General features: G+C 44.2%; 1 pseudogene; it reads right to left on the bottom strand.

The window, feature by feature from the left end:
- Positions 1-3,779: 3,779 nt before the first annotated feature.
- LOC119928743 lies at positions 3,780-8,398 on the bottom strand (annotated as a pseudogene).
- Between the last annotated feature and the right edge of the window lie 7,666 nt (positions 8,399-16,064).

The raw sequence follows: 16,064 nt of genomic DNA, 5'->3' as shown, positions 1-16,064 counted from the left end.
ATGAATGAATCATCTAGATGGTAAGCTCATTCCAGGCAGGAATGTGTCTGCTAACACTGTTGTATTGTACTCTCTTAAGTGCTTAGTTCAGTGCTCAGTGAGTGCTCAGTAAGAGAGTGATAATTCGTTGCTTCTAGAGAAGCAGAGTGGCTTAGTGGCAAGATGACAGGCTTGGGAGCCAGAGGATGATGGTTCTAATCCCAGCACGGCTGTTTGTCTGCTGTGTGACCTTGGGCAAAACACTTAACTTCTTTGTGCCTCAGTTACCTCATCTGTGAAATGGAGATGAAGACTGTGAACCCCACGTGGAACAACCTGATTACCTTGTATCTCCTCCCCCACTTAGAACAGTCCTTGGCACATAGTAAGCACGTAACAAACACTATAATCATCATCATTACCCAAGTGCTTAGTACAGTGTTTGGCACATAGTAAGCACTTAACAAATAGCATTATTATTATTATCATTATCATTAGAGTTGGTGGAGGGCTGGGGCTGCCACTTCAGTCTCTTCCTGCCTTGCCCGAGCACAGAATAATAATAATAATAATAATGATAATAATAATAATAATAATAATAATGGTATTTCTTATGAGCAGCGTGGCTCAGTGGAAAGAGCAGGGGCTTTGGAGTCAGAGGTCATGGGTTTGAATCCTGGCTCTGCCAATTGTCAGCTGTTATTAAGCACTCACTATGTGTAAAGCACTGTTCTAAGCACTGGGGGGATACAAGGCGATCAGGTTGTCCCACGTGGGGCTCACAATCTTAATCCCCATTTTACAGATGAGGTAACAGAGGCACAGAGAAGTTAAGTGACTTGCCCAAGGTCACACAGCTGACAATTGGTGGAGCCTAGATTTGAACTCATGACTTCTGTCTCCCAAGCCCGTGCTCTTTCCACTGAGCCACGCTGCTTCTCTAGAAGGCTAGAAGCCCCTGGGAGGCTTCTACAGAAGGCTGGGAGCCCCTGGTTGACATGAGAGTGGGCAGCTTTCATCCTGGGTGGCATGCCTCAGTGGCACCCATGTGGCCAAGTCCAAATGCTGCTGCTATTTCATCCTTTCCTCGCTGCACCAGCAAAGTAGATTGGGGTCTTATGAGAAGCAGTATTGCTCAGTGGAAAGAGCACAGGCTTGGGAGTCAGAGGTCATGGGTTCTATTCCCAGCTCCGCTGCTTGTCAGCTATGTGACTTTGGGCAAGTCACTTAACTTCTCTGTGCCTCAGTGACCTCATCTGTAAAATGGGGATTAAGATTGTGAGCCCCACAAGGGACAACCTGATCACCTTGTATCATCTCCAGTGCTTAAAACAATGCTTTGCACATAGTATGTGCTTAACAAATACCAAAATTATTATTATTTGTACTTCCCAAGCGCTTAGTACAGTGCTCTGCACATAGTAAGCGCTCAATAAATACGATTGATGATGACGATGATGATGATTATTATTAGTATGGATTCTATTCTTTGTGATCCTCCACAAGCTTGCAACCTTCTTGAGGACAGGGATTATATTATATCTGTAATTTATTCATTTTATCCGTAATTTATTATATCTGTAATTTATTTATTATATCTGTAATTCATTCCTTTATATTCATGTCTGTCTCCCATTCTAAACTGTAAACTCGTTGTAGGCAGGTAATGTGCCCATTTATTGCTGTATTGTATTTTCCCAAGCGTTTAGTGCAATGTTCTACACAAAGTAAGCGCCCAGTAAATATGATTGAATGAATGTGTAACTGGATATCTAACTACCAAATTTTAGTCTCCTAAGCACTTAGTACACTATGTTTAGCTCTGCAGTGCTTAGTACAGTGCCCTGCACACAGTAAGTGCTCAATAAATACAATTGAATGAAATACCATTGATTGATTGATTGATCAAAACTCTGACCAAGCTTCATCCCTGTCCCATTCTTGGAATGACTACAAGATTGAGCTCAAATAAAATTTATTACGTCTTTTGTTTCAATGCAAAAGTGGATATTTAGAGCATTTAAGAAAACTTACTTCCTAGGCATCTAAATTATAATAAACTGATATCTATAGATCTATGTTGCCAACCTGTACTTCCCAAGCACTTAGTACAGTGCTCTGCACACAGTAAGTGCTCAATAAATACGACTGAATGAATGAATGAATATAGATTATAACCTAATATGTTGAATTAGTAATTGATAGTTTTCTGGACCCTTTTGTCAAGTATCTCCTTGTTACAGCTGACTTAATTCTTCTGAATATGATCTCTTCCAACAATTTACAGGGGTATTCTGTTTTTAGTTGCTACCAAAGAAAATAGAAAAGCAGACCATCCCTAACATGTTGTAGTGTGGCTTAGTGAAAAGAGCACGGGCCTGGATGTCAGAACACCTGGGCTCTAATCCCAGCCCTTCCACTTGTCTGCTGTGTGGCTTTGAACAAGTTGCAGCATTTATCTGTGCCTCAGTTTCCTCATCTGAAAAATGAGGATGAAATATTTGTTCCCCCTCCCACTTAGATTGTGAGCCCCATATGGGATAAGGCTAGGGTCTGTCTAATCTGTGATATATTTTCCCCTTCTCTTATGCAGTTAAGTTGTCTCTGACCCACAGCAACGCCATGGACACATCTCCCCCAAAACGCCCCACCTCCATCTACAGTCATTCTGGTAGTGGATCCATAGAGTTTTCTTGGTAAAAATACGGAAGTGTTTTACCACTGCCTACTTCTGATCAATAAATATATCTCCCCTAGTGCTTAGTAAAATTCTTGGCACTTAGTAAGCCCTTAACAAATGCCACTATCTTGCTTGGTGGTTGCCTGTCAACTTATGAATCAAGCAAAAACTCCTCACGGTCGGCTTCAAGGCTCTCCATCACCTCACCCTCTCCTACCTCACCTCCCTTTCATTCTTTCATTCAATTGTATTTATTGAGCGCTTACTGTGTGCAGAGCACTATACTAAACGATTGGGAAGTACAAGTTGGCAACATATAGAGACGGTCCCTACCCAACAGCGGGCTTCTCTCCTTCTCCAGCCCAGCCCGCACACTCTGCTCCTCTGTCGCTAACCTCCTCACTGTACCTCATTCTTACCTGTCCCACCATCGACCCCTGGCCCACATTGTTCCTCTGGCCTGGAATGCCCTTCCTCCACACATCCACCAAACTAGCTCTCTTCCTCCCTTTAAAGCCCTATTGAGAGCTCGCCTCCTCCAGGAGGCCTTCCCAGACTGAGCCCCCTTTTTGCTTCTCCTCCTCCTCGTCCCATCCCCATCGCCCCCCTCCCTCCCTCTGCCCTACCCCCCTCCCCTCCCCATAGCACTTGTATATATTTGTATATATTTATTACTCTATTTTATTTGTACATATTTACTACTCTATTTATTTTATTAATGATGTGTATATAGCTATAATTCTATTCATTCTGATGGTATTGACACTTGCCTACTTGTTTTGTTTTCTGTCTCCCCCTTCTAGACTGTGAGCCTATTGTTGGATAGGGACCGTCTCTATATGCTGTCGACTTGTACTTCCCAAGCACTTAGTACAGTGCTCTGCACACAGTGCTCAATAGATACAATTGAATGAATGAATGAATCTTATTATTGTTCTCGTTATCAATAATGTGCATCATTTTCCCTCTTCTTTTCTTTTTCCCAGAGAAGGCTTGGGATTGATCCATGTGGGTGTGCTGTTTTGTTGTTCCAGTTGAAGAGCAAATTCATCCAAGGGATCCATGTACTGGGGAAAAAAAATAGAGAAGAAAAAAATATGAAATAAATAGACCATAGAAGTTATGTGACAACATCTTTCCTGGGCTGAATGGTCATAATATTAATGACAACAGGAATCACATTCTTTTCCTTCGTATTGTTGACTTCCCGCTGAGGACTAAACTTAAGAATGACAAAAATAGAAGCTTGAACTGTTTATACCAATGTTATCTATCCTTTATGATGAAATGGTCATTGTCCTTCTTGGCTCAGAGGTATTTCATTGGGATCATCTCGTTCAGCATCCTAGTGTCTGTCCTTGCATGACAAAGCAGAGAGCTGTTTGCTGTTCTTGCTCAGTTAGTTGCCACTTTGCTTCAGAAAAAGGAAAATGTGTTGGCTTGAGAGTTTTGCTCCCCCTCCCTTCCCACCCAGGGATTCCTAATCTCAGGAGAAATTTGAGGTACAGAAAGATTTTGAAAACATAAGTGGAATCTGTTTTACTCCAAGGCATAACCATAAATGAGCCCAAGGGGAATCACATACAAATACATATATACATATACATACATAGACACACACACACACACACACACACACACACACACACACACACACACATAATATTTCCCAAATTAAAGAGCAACTGTTTCTCTTGATGGATAACTGTATGCAAAGTTGGGTGCAGAGTTGCAAGAGCTACGACGTTGCTAATAATTTTTCAGAATCTTAAAGGTTTCTCAGGACAAAGCTACCATACTGTTCTTCTTATAGTGCATCTGACATGCTCACAAAGAAATGTCAAACTCATCTTTTCTAACTCTCTTCCTCCCTTCAAAGCCCTACTGAGAGCTCACCTCCTCCAGGAGGCCTTCCCAGACTGAGCCCCCTCCTTCCTCTCCCCCTCCTCCCCCTCCCCATCCCCCACCACCTTACCTCCTTCCCCTCCCCACAGCACCTGTATATATGTATATATGTATATATGTTTGTACATATTTATTACTCTATTTTATTTGTACATATCTATTCTATTTATTTTATTTTGTTAATGTTTTGTTTTGTTGTCTGTCTCCCCCTTCTAGACTGTGAGCCCGCTGTTGGGTAGGGACCGTCTCGATATGTTGCCAACTTGTACTTCCCAAGTGCTTAGTACAGTGATCTGCACTCAGTAAGCGCTCAATAAATACGATTGAATGAATGAATGAATGAATCTTTTCTGTGGACAAGTGCAGAAAATACATATGTAGTCCTGCTATCTCATCTGCCACCTTAAGACTTCAGTATCCCTTTATTCATTTGTTGATTTAATTGGAGGCTTATGTGTGCAATTTTTATCATCTGTGTCTATTCTCATAGGGAAGCAGCGAGGCCTAGTGGAAAGAACACAGGCCAGGGAGACAGAGGATGTGGGTTCTAATCCCAGTTCCACCAAACGTCTGCTGTGTGACCTTGGGCAAGTCACTTAATTTCCCTGTGCCTCAGTTATCTCATCTGTAAATTGAGAATTAAGACCGTGATACCCATGTGGGACAGGAACTGTATCCAACCTGATTAGCTTGTGTCTACCGAGTGCTTAGAACAGTGTTTGGCACATAGTAAGCACTTAATAAATATCACAATTATTAGCATTATTATTAGTAGCCTTTTTACCTATGATATATTTGTTATTGTGTGTCCACTGGTCCGCCTTTTTGGATTACTAAACTCTTTAAGAGTAGAGAACAACCAAGTGATTTCTATTACATACACCCCAGATTGACAAAGCAATTGACAGGGAAAAGGTGACTTTTCTACCGTTGTTAAGACACTCGAGGAACCGGAACAGTGGCAACTTTGTTTTTTCACTTCCTGCTCTTCATTTATGCCTCTCCAGCTGTGATTGTGGCTTTCACCCTAGCTGGAACAGAAACTGCAGGAAAGATTTTTATTTTTTAGAAATCAATCAGTGGTATTTATTGAATCAATCAATCAATCATTCATATTTACTGAGCACTTACTGTGTGCAGAGCACTGTACTAAGTGCTTGGTAAGTACAAGTTGGCAACATAGTGAAGGCTTACTAAATACAGAGCACTGTACTAGGTGCTTGAGAGAGTACAACAGACTTGGTAAATATGTTGATGATGATGATAATGATGATGGTATTTGTTAGGCACTTTACTATGTGTGAAACACTGTTCTAATTTCCAGGGTAGATACAAGTTAATCAGGTTGGGCACCTTTCCTGCTCCACATGGGGATTGTAGTTTTAATCCCCATTTTATAGATGAGGTAACTGAAGCACAGACAAATCAAGTGACTTGCCCAAGGTCACACAGCAGGCAAGTGGTGGAGCTGGAATCAGAACCCAGGTCCTTCTGATTCCCAGTCCCATGCTCTATCCACTAGGATATTCGTTCATTCATTCAATCATATTTATTGAGCGCTTACTGTGTGCAGAGCACTGTACTAAGCACTTGGGAAGTACAAGTTGGCAACATATAGAGAAGGTCCCTACCCAACAGTGGGCTCACAGTCTAGAAGGGGTAGACAGAGAACCAAACATATTAACAAAATAAAATAAATAGAATAAATATGTACAAATAAAATAGAGTAATAAATACGTACAAACATATACATATATACAGGTGCTGTGGGGAGGGGAAGAAGGTAAGGCAGGGGGATGGGGGGAGGGAGAAGAGGGAGAGGAAGGAGGGGCCTCAGTCTGGGAAGGCTTTCTGGAGGAGGTGAGTTCTCAGTAGGGCTTTGAAGGGAGGAAGAGAGTTAGCTTGGCGGATGTGCGGAGGATATGACACTTCCCTGACCACATCAAACTTATAGTCTGGAGGAAACCTTCTCTAGCTTTCTCTCTCTCTCTCTCTCTTGCTCTCAATAATGAATGTGGTGAGCCCACAACAGGCTGCCTTGTTAGTGACTGCTTGGGATCCCATGACTAACAGCAAGGAAGAGACTTTGCGAAGCCACTGATGGGATTTACTTGAGGACAGGTGACTGCGGGCTTGTTGGGGTGGAGCATAGATGGAAGCATGGCTTTCTCTCCCTGGTCTACACAGTAATGGGCCTGGACCAATCAATGATTGCCATATAGAGCCACAGCTGTGATGCCTAAGGCAGATAAAAGGTGCTCATTTTTGAGTTGTGTTAGGGGGTGGGATGGCACCTGGAAGTAGTTTATTGAGATGCAGGGAGAAGAACCATTGGCAGAATGGGCTCCCTTGACTACAGACTGGCATTTGACTGTTGGTGGAGTGAGTGTGTGTATGTATGTATGTATTTGTGTGTCACCCCCTTGCACGTTGGTAAAACTAAGTAAAAAACTTTCCACGTTAACCTTGGTGATTAGAGGTGGGGTTTGACTTCTACTACATGTCACTGAGGCTCGCCCAGTCCAGAAAGGTCCTGCTTGGTATGAACTGAGGACTTGTGACAATGAGGGCAAATCATATACCTGCAAGTCAGATCATTTAGAGTCCAGTTGGTTTGTCTTCAGATCATGGTAGTGCAAATCCTCAGGAAGCCTGTAGAGAAGTAAGGATAGTAATTGGCCTCAGTGGACTCTACTGAGTGCATCTATAGACATCCAGTATGTCTAGCCTTGCCCAACTTCATCAATCAATTGCATTTATTTTCAGTCAGTCAATTGTATTTATTGAATACTTACTGTGTGTAGAGTATGGTACTAGCGCTTGGGAGAGTATAACAGACACATTCATTCATTCAATCGTATTTATTGAACACTTACTCTGTGCAGAGCACTGTACTAAGCGCTTGGGAAGTACAAGTCAGGAACAGATAGAGAAGGTCCCTACCCAACAATGGGCTCACAGTCTAGAAGAGGGAGACGGACAACAAAACAAAACATGTAGACAGGTGTCAAAACTGAAAAAGATGTGAGAAGTAGCGTGGCTCAGTGGACAATAGGACAGGCTTTGGAGTCAGAGGTCATGGGTTCATATCCCAGCTCTGCCAATTAATAATAATAATAATTATAATGGCATTTTTTAACTGCTTACTATGTGCAAAGCACTGTTCTAAGCTCTGAGGAGGTTACAAGGAGATCAGGTTGTCCCACGGGGTGCTCACAGTCTTAATCCCCATTTTACAGATGAGGGAACTGAGGCACAGAAAAGTGAAGTGACTTGCCCAAAGTCACATGCTGACAATTGGCGGAGCTGGTATTCGAACCCATGACCCCTGACTCCATAGCCCGTGCTCTTTCCACCGAGCCACGCTGCTTCTCTGATTGTCAGCTATGTGACCTTGGGCAAGTAACTTGGCTTCTCTGTGCTTCAGTGACCTCATCTTTGAGGTAGAAGGCCCTGCAGCCATCGTCCTTGAAGCTCTTGAGCAGGAGGCCGAGGACGGACTGTTGGGCCATGTTCTCTTTCCAATTGGTGCTGTTGTGGTCGTAGAGGACCAGCATGTCGGTCCCACGGCGCCACATGAACCGGTCGCGGTCCTCGCTGTTGGAGAAGGCGTGGAGCGGCAGGCTGCCCTTCTGCAGGTGGTGCAGCATAGGCCTGGAATGGCCGCGTTGATGGCGGACTCGATGTGCAATGCCTCGTACAGGTCCTGGGCCCGGCAGTCCATCAGCAGAGGTGGTTGCAGCCCTGCTCAAGCTGCTTGTTCAGCCATGACACCATCTTTCTGATCACCATGTCGTCCGCCGCCAGCCACGCAGGGCTCAACCTAACGAGCATCAGCCCGCTGAGCCCGGGGACACTGGCTGGGGGCCGGGGATGCCCTACTCCATGCACACAGGCCCCGGGACATCCAGACTCTCCCCTCCTCCTTCACCCCTCTTTCTTGCCCTTCCTTGGTTTACCTCTCTCCCTCTTCCTCTACCCCCTTCTCGCTTCCTCTCCCTCTTTCTCTCTTCCTCTCATCCTCTTTTTCCCTCTCCTTCTTTCTCTTCTTCTCGTCCTTTCTCCCATTCCCTCTTTCTCTTCTTCTCATCCTTTCTCCCTCTACCCCTTTCTCTCTTCCTCTCCCTCATTCTCTTCCTCTCCCTCTCTACCTCTTTCTTTCTCCCTCTCCCTTCCTCTCACCCTCTTTCTCCCTCTACCCATTTCTCTCTTCCTCTCCCTCTTTCTTTCTCTTACTCTCCTTCTTTCTTTCTCTTACTCTCCCTCTTTCTCTCTTCCTCTCTCTTTCTCTTACTCTCTTTCTCTCTCTTCCTCCCCTTCTCTCTCCCTCTACCCTTTCTCTCTTCCTCTTCCTCTCCCTCTTTCTCTCTCTTCCTTCCCCTCTTTGTTCCTTTACCCTTCGCTCTTCCTCTCCCTCTTTCTCTCTCCCTCTTTCTCCCTCTACCCTCTTCTCTCTTCCTCTCCTTCTTTCTCCCTCTACCCCTTTCTCTCTTCCTCTCCCTCTTTCTCTTTCTTCCTCTCCCTCCTTCTCCCTCTACCCTTCTCTCTTCCTCTCCCTCTACCCCTTTCTCTCTTCCTCTCCCTCTTTCTCCCTCTGACCCTTCCTCTCTTCCTCTCCCTCTTTCTCCCTCTGGCCCTTCCTTTCTCCCTCTCCCTCTTTCTCCCTCTGTCCCTTCCTCTCTCCCTCTCACTCTTTCTCCTTCTGTCCCTTTCTCTCTCCCTCTCCCTCTTTCTTCCTCTACCCCTTTCTCCCTTCCTCTACCCCTTTCTCTCCCTCCCTCTTTCTCTCCCTCCCTCTTTCTCTCCCTCCCTCTTTCTCTCCCTCCCTCTTTCTCTCCCTCCCTCTTTCTCTCCCTCCCTCTTTCTCTCCCTCCCTCTTTCTCTCCCTCCCTCTTTCTCTCCCTCCCTCTTTCTCTCCCTCCCTCTTTCTCTCTCTTCTTCTCCCTCTTTCTCCCTCTCTCTTTTTATCTCTCTCCCCCTCCTCATCACTTACTCAGTGCAGAGCACTGTACTAACTCCTTGGGAGAGAACAATACAACAGAATTAGGAGACATGTTCCCTGCCCGTAATGAAGTTACAGTCTAGAGATATAATGCTTATATCTTGGAAGAAAGTAAAATAGTCACTCCCTTCTTATGCAGTCCTCCTTCATAATAATACAAGATTTCTGCTTTTTGAAGCCAGGCAAGGAAATCATGTGGGAAAGATCAAAGACAGAACCAGAGGCAGATGAACTAAAACCTCCAAATGGATGAATCATATTTTTTAGCCCCAAAGAGATAGAGTGAAGAGCTTCAGCTCCTAAGATGTTTGGCCAGAGGCCACAGCAGTGTGATCGGTGGGACAATTGTGTGGTTGGCTTCAGAGCTTGTTCGGGTGTCCTACTTGGAAGGACACCCTACTTGGTCTGGCATCTTCATGATTTAAAATTTCCAGAGACCTGGTCAGGAGATTCTAAAAAGTGCCACTTAATGAGATCATCTTGAAAGATTAAGCTTCGTTAACATTTTGTAGGGCAAAGTCCACCAACCCTTTGTGAAACCATTTAGCACTGCTAAAACCAGAGGGGTCACAGGGGGCAGTTGGAGGTGTTGTAAAGAATAGCAAACAGAAGGAAAGGTTATGGATTGGAGCCCTTTTAACCTTTTTAAGAAGGAACAAGACTCACAGGAGGTGAAGGAAACAGATGAAGCTAATTGCTAAAAAGGACTCCCAGAACCCGAAAGACAAAGTACAAAGGCAGAGTATAACACAGAAGAAGCACAACATAAAAACATAAACAAAAAAACTCCCAAAAAGAGGGAGTTAGGTGGATGAAGGTAGAGGGAGAAAGAAATATAGACAATCAGAGGCATAGACTTAGAGAAAGTAGCAAAATGATAGAGACAAAGACAAGCAAAAAGATTAACTGAGAGAGAAATAGAAAATTACAGTTATAGAAATAGGCACACAGAGAGTCAGAAAGAACTAAGGTAAGTTCAGAGTGACATAAAAGAAGGGAAATTAAATGGAGGGGAGTGAAACACTACCAATCTGCCAATCAACCAATAATGTTTATTAAGTGCTTACTGTGTGCAGAGCACTATATTGTATGGGCTTGGAAAGTAGCATGGCTTTGTGGAAAGATCATGGGCCTGGGATTCAATCAACACCAAAGAGAGAGGGAGTAGGGAGAAGGAGGACTTAATCTGGGAAGGCCTTCTGGAGGAGATGTGATTTTAATAAGACTTTGAAGGCGGGGAGAGTGGTGGTTTGAAGTTGACCTACGAGTGCTTGTGTGGCTGAAAAGGTCAAGGCGGTACCTGCAGTCCCATCCGTTATGAGCACAGGAAAAGACCATCCCATGTGTTGTCATGCTTAGTGTTGCAGCATCTAGCACTGTTTTCTCTTTTGATTCCTTGTCTGTTATTCCTGTTGAAACTTTCGTTCAAAAAGAGCTATTCCCTTCTTTCCTGATGTCAGAGCACCATGTTGTTCTGCGCTTAGCAACTGACTCCTTCTTTTCACCTGGGATACAGTTCTGTCTGAGGCATTGTTTTACCAGGTATAAAAAAAATCTTTCTTTGTCCTCCTGGCTTTGAGTTTCCACATGAGAGCTGTTTAGGTACACCAGGTTGCTTATTCTCCTCACATCTCTTCACACGAGAAGCTCATTGGCTTAGTGGGAAGAGCCCGGGCTTGGGAGTCAGAAGATGTGAGTTCTAATCCTGGCTCCCCCACTTAGCTGTGTGACTTTGGGTAGGTCACAACTTCTCTGTGCCTCTGTTACCTCATCTGCAAAATGGGCATTAGGACTGTGAGTCCCACGTGGGACAAGCTGATAAGCCTTTATCCCAGCGTCTAGAACAATGCTCAGCATATAGTAAACACTTAACAAATACCATGATTATTATTATGTCCCACCCAGTCTAGCCATGATAAATTGAGCATTGTTTCGATGTTAGGAGAGTGGCTATTTTCTGTAACTTCAGTATAGGCGACCTTGTCTTTCTGTTTGATATTAAGTCTGTCCCATGAACAACGCTGATGGAACTCCTCACAGAGCTGGTTGAGGAACCTGCATGACTTTCAGGTCTTAGATCCAGAAACACTGGAGCTCTATAGACTTTTAGTTTGGTCTGGAGCCTAATATCAAGCTGTGGCTATACTGTATTAGCCAGTCTCACAAAGGGTGTACTGGCCTTGATTCCTTTTTTGATTTCCTTGTCTGTTTTTGAGCCATTGGTCAATGGGCTTCCAGAGAAAATGAAAGATATAGGAATAGAGACTCCAGAGTAATAACCGAGGCAGAAAAAGCATGAAGAATGTGAAGGTCAGGCGAAAAAGATAAAAAAATAAGGACTTGTAGACTCTAAGCTCCTGGAGGGGAGGTATAGTTTTTACCAAATCTATTATGTTGTACTTTCCCAAAGAACTTAGTACAGTGCTCTTCATACAGTAAGTGCTCAATAAATTATTCTTATTATCATTATTACTATATTTTTGAAGCATTTGCTACATGTCAAGCCCTGTTTTAAACACTGGAGTAGATATAAGATTGGACAGAGTCCCTGGCCCACATGAATCTCACAGTCTAAATAGGAAGGAGAACCGGCACTGATTCTCCATTTTACAGTTGAGGAAACTGAGGCACGGAGCAATTAAGTTACTTGCCCAAGGTCACACAGCAGGCAGTGGAAGATCTAGGATTAGAACCCAGGTTCCCTGGCCCATGCTCTTTCCACTAGGCAACACTTCCAGATTGATTGATAAGGAGGCATGGCCAGAGACAGACACCCACAAAGATGCAGTGTCAGAGGAAAGCAGAAAGGGAGAGATTCAAGGTGGACAGGAGTGAGGCTATGTTTGCAGTGAGAGGAAACCAAGTGGATTACTGATTATGTTTGTAGGGGAAGGCAGAAGAGAGTGGATACATTTATTTGACATTCATCTATAGTTAGAATTGGTCTCTGATTAGTTGATCATGAAAGATTGTTGGCCACTGGCTGGAGTTAGGAACGATCCATATTTGTCAACATCTTTAAATTGTTTATGTTCCCAGGAGATTTCTCCAGTTTTCCTCAGCCGTTTACTCTAGAGTGACCAAAAATAAAAAAGTCTAAAGAACAAACTGGCCTTTGTCTATGAAGGCAAACATGCGAAGAAAAAATTTAAAAAACGCCACCTGCCAAGAAATATCACCGAATGTACTTCTAGCTGGGTAACACCCACCCCGGCCGCCCCTCAAAAAAATTAGCTTCCTATACTTCATATCCTGAGATATTTCAGGGCAAAAATTGAATTTTGGAATGAATTTTCAGTAGTATTATTATTGTTATTTATGATATTTCTTAAGAACTTTACAATGTATCCTACACTTTTCTAAGCACTGGGCTAGATACATGTTAATCAATTAATTTGCTTGTTTGAACCCAGATAGATGGTCTTAATTATTCAGTCAATTTTCCTTGTGCGATGTGAATTGGTCCATTCTATTCCTTGTATGATGAGTGACAGGAAGTCAATAGTATAGCTCCAAGGCATATAAAATTTCTTCTGTCCAGACAGCAGAGAGGCAGCTTAGATATATACCCTCTGGTGCTTTGGTAATCTTCAAACTATGGATAAATGAGAAATGTATTGGCATGGGTCATGAAAAATATAGTTTCCATGTGTTTGACAATGACAACCCCAATACTGTTGTCACTGGTCCATGAGGGACTATATTTCTTGCTAAAAGGCAATCTGCCATTAACATAGAAACATTAAAGGTCTCCAGGCAACTAGGGGGTGGAAGTCAGTGTGGCCTAGCAGAAAGCGTAGGAGTCAGTGGCCATGGGATCTAATCCTGGCTCTGCCACTCAACTGTTGGGTGACCTTGGACATGTCACTTAACTTCTCTGCACCTCAGTTTCCTTATCTACAAAATGGGGATTAAATTCTACCTTCTCTTACCCTAGACTGTGGGAGAGGGACTGTATCCAACCTGTTAACTTTTAATCTATCCCAGTGCTTGACACATAGTAAGTGCTTCTTGTTGTCTTACGCTGTCAAGTCATGGCTGACCCATAGCGATACCATAGACATATCTCTCCCAAAATGCCCCACCTCCATCTGGAATCATCTGATAGTGTATCCATAGAGTTTTCTTAGTAAAAATCCAGAAGTGGTTGACCATTGCCGCCTTCCGCACAGTCAAATTTAGTCTCCACTCTGGACTCTCTTCCATGCCACTGCTGCCCAGCTCAGGGGAGTTTTGACTTGTAGCATATTGCCTGCCACTCGCTAGCCACTGGCCAAGCTAGGAATGGAAATGCCTCTGCTTGACTCTCCCTCCTGTAGTTGAGACTGGTGGAGTACTGGAAACTCTCCAGGTGCGACCCTGAGAGGCTAGTAAGTGCTTAACAACTATTATTATCATCATCATCATTACTGTGAGGGTTCTCCAAGGTTCAGTGCTTGGTCCCCTTCTGTTCTCGATCTACACGCACTCCCTTGGTGACCTCATTCGCTCCCACGGCTTCAACTATCATCTCTACGCTGATGACACCCAGATCTACATCTCTGCCCCTGCTCTCTCCCCCTCTCTCCAGGTTCGCATCTCCTCCTGCCTTCAGGACATCTCCATCTGGATGTCTGCCCGCCACCTAAAACTCAACAAGTCCAAGACTGAACTCCTTGTCTTCCCTCCCAAACCCTGCCCTCTCCCTGATTTTCCCATCTCTGTTGACGGCACTACCATCCTTCCTGTCTCACAAGCCCGCAACCTTGGTGTCATCCTCGACTCCGCTCTCTCGTTCACCCCTCACATCCAAGCCGTCACCAAAACCTGCCGGTCTCAGCTCCACAACATTGCCAAGATCCGCCCTTTCCTCTCCATCCATACTGCTACCCTGCTCGTTCAAGCTCTCATCCTATCCCGTCTGAACTGCTGCATCAGCCTTCTCTCTGATCTCCCATCCTCGTGTCTCTCCCCACTACAATCCATACTTCATGCTGCTGCCCGGATTATCTTTGTCCAGAAACGCTCTGGGCATGTTACTCCTCTCCTCAAAAATCTCCAGTGGCTACCAATCAATCTGCGCATCAGGCAGAAACTCCTCACCCTGGGCTTCAAAGCTGTCCATCACCTCGCCCCCTCCTACCTCACCTCCCTTCTCTCCTTCTACAGCCCACCCTGCACCCTCCGCTCCTCCGCCGCTAATCTCCTCACCGTACCTCGTTCTCGCCTGTCCCGCCATCGACCCCCGGCCCATGTCATCCCCCGGGCCTGGAATGCCCTCCCTCTGCCCATCCGCCAAGCTAGCTCTCTTCCTCCCTTCAAGGCCCTGCTGAGAGCTCACCTCCTCCAGGAGGCCTTCCCAGACTGAGCCCCTTCCTTCCTCTCCCCCTCATCCCCCTCTCCATCCCCCCATCTTACCTCCTTCCCTTCCCCACAGCACCTGTATATATGTTTGTACATATTTATTACTCTATTTATTTTACTTGTACACAACTATTCTATTTATTTTATTTTGTTAGTATGTTTGGTTTTGTTCTCTGTCTCCCCCTTTTAGACTGTGAGCCCACTGTTGGGTAGGGACTGTCTCTATATGTTGCCAACTTGTACTTCCCAAGTGCTTAGTACAGTGCTCTGCACACAGTAAGCGCTCAATAAATACGATTGATTGATTGATTGATTAGCATTATTGTAAATTATTATAAAAGAAACCTGTGACCCAGATCTACCTACTTCAAAGAATTGTAGTCAGAAACTTGTTCCTAAGTGACAGTACCTGTGTTATTAAATCTGACTGATCTCCATAATGGGCATTTATCATCTGTCTTTCAAGGGAGGGAGTGGGAGAGGAAGGAGAGCCCATTGTTGTGTAGGGACTGTCTCTATATGTTGCCAACTTGTACTTCCCAAGTGCTTAGTACAGTGCTCTGCACACAGTAAGTGCTCAATAAATATGATTGAACAAATGAGAGAAGAGGGAGATGAAAGAGTCACCAAGAACTAGCCAGTAACAGGTTATAGTACACTTGGTAATGGTACTAAAATGGTAATGAAAATATTTCAACCAGGTTGTTCAATGTCCTCCCTTGTAATGCTGATTTACCTTAGTGAAGCAGATGTTAGGCTCCCAATCCTCACATGATTCTTTACCTGGTAAATTCCACATACATTTCCCCCTCACTCCCAGCAATTTACACACCCCTACTGTTTCACTCTTCACTAGAGGTGAGTTATAAACATTTGTTCCAGGTAGCATCACCTTGTTGTGAACAGGGCTCAGCTGAACTGAAAGAAATTCAGCAAACTGAATTGGAACTCATTGCTCTTTGGATTCTATTTTCCCTCAGATGCCTTCATAACTGGATTTTTGGAGATTACAAGGACAGCCCCAATTTCAGTGGAGACAATGCCAAGAATCTGTCATTCATTCATTCATTCATTCATTCAATCAATCACATTTCTTGAGCACTTACGGTGTGCAGAGCACTCTACTAAGTGCTTGGAAAGTACAATACAGCAACA

The sequence above is a fragment of the Tachyglossus aculeatus genome, chromosome 5 (genome assembly GCF_015852505.1).
Source record: "Tachyglossus aculeatus isolate mTacAcu1 chromosome 5, mTacAcu1.pri, whole genome shotgun sequence".
Taxonomy (NCBI): Eukaryota; Metazoa; Chordata; class Mammalia; order Monotremata; family Tachyglossidae; genus Tachyglossus; species Tachyglossus aculeatus.
The sequence above is the reverse complement of the archived record's forward strand: the minus strand, read 5'-3'. Positions and strand labels throughout refer to the sequence as shown.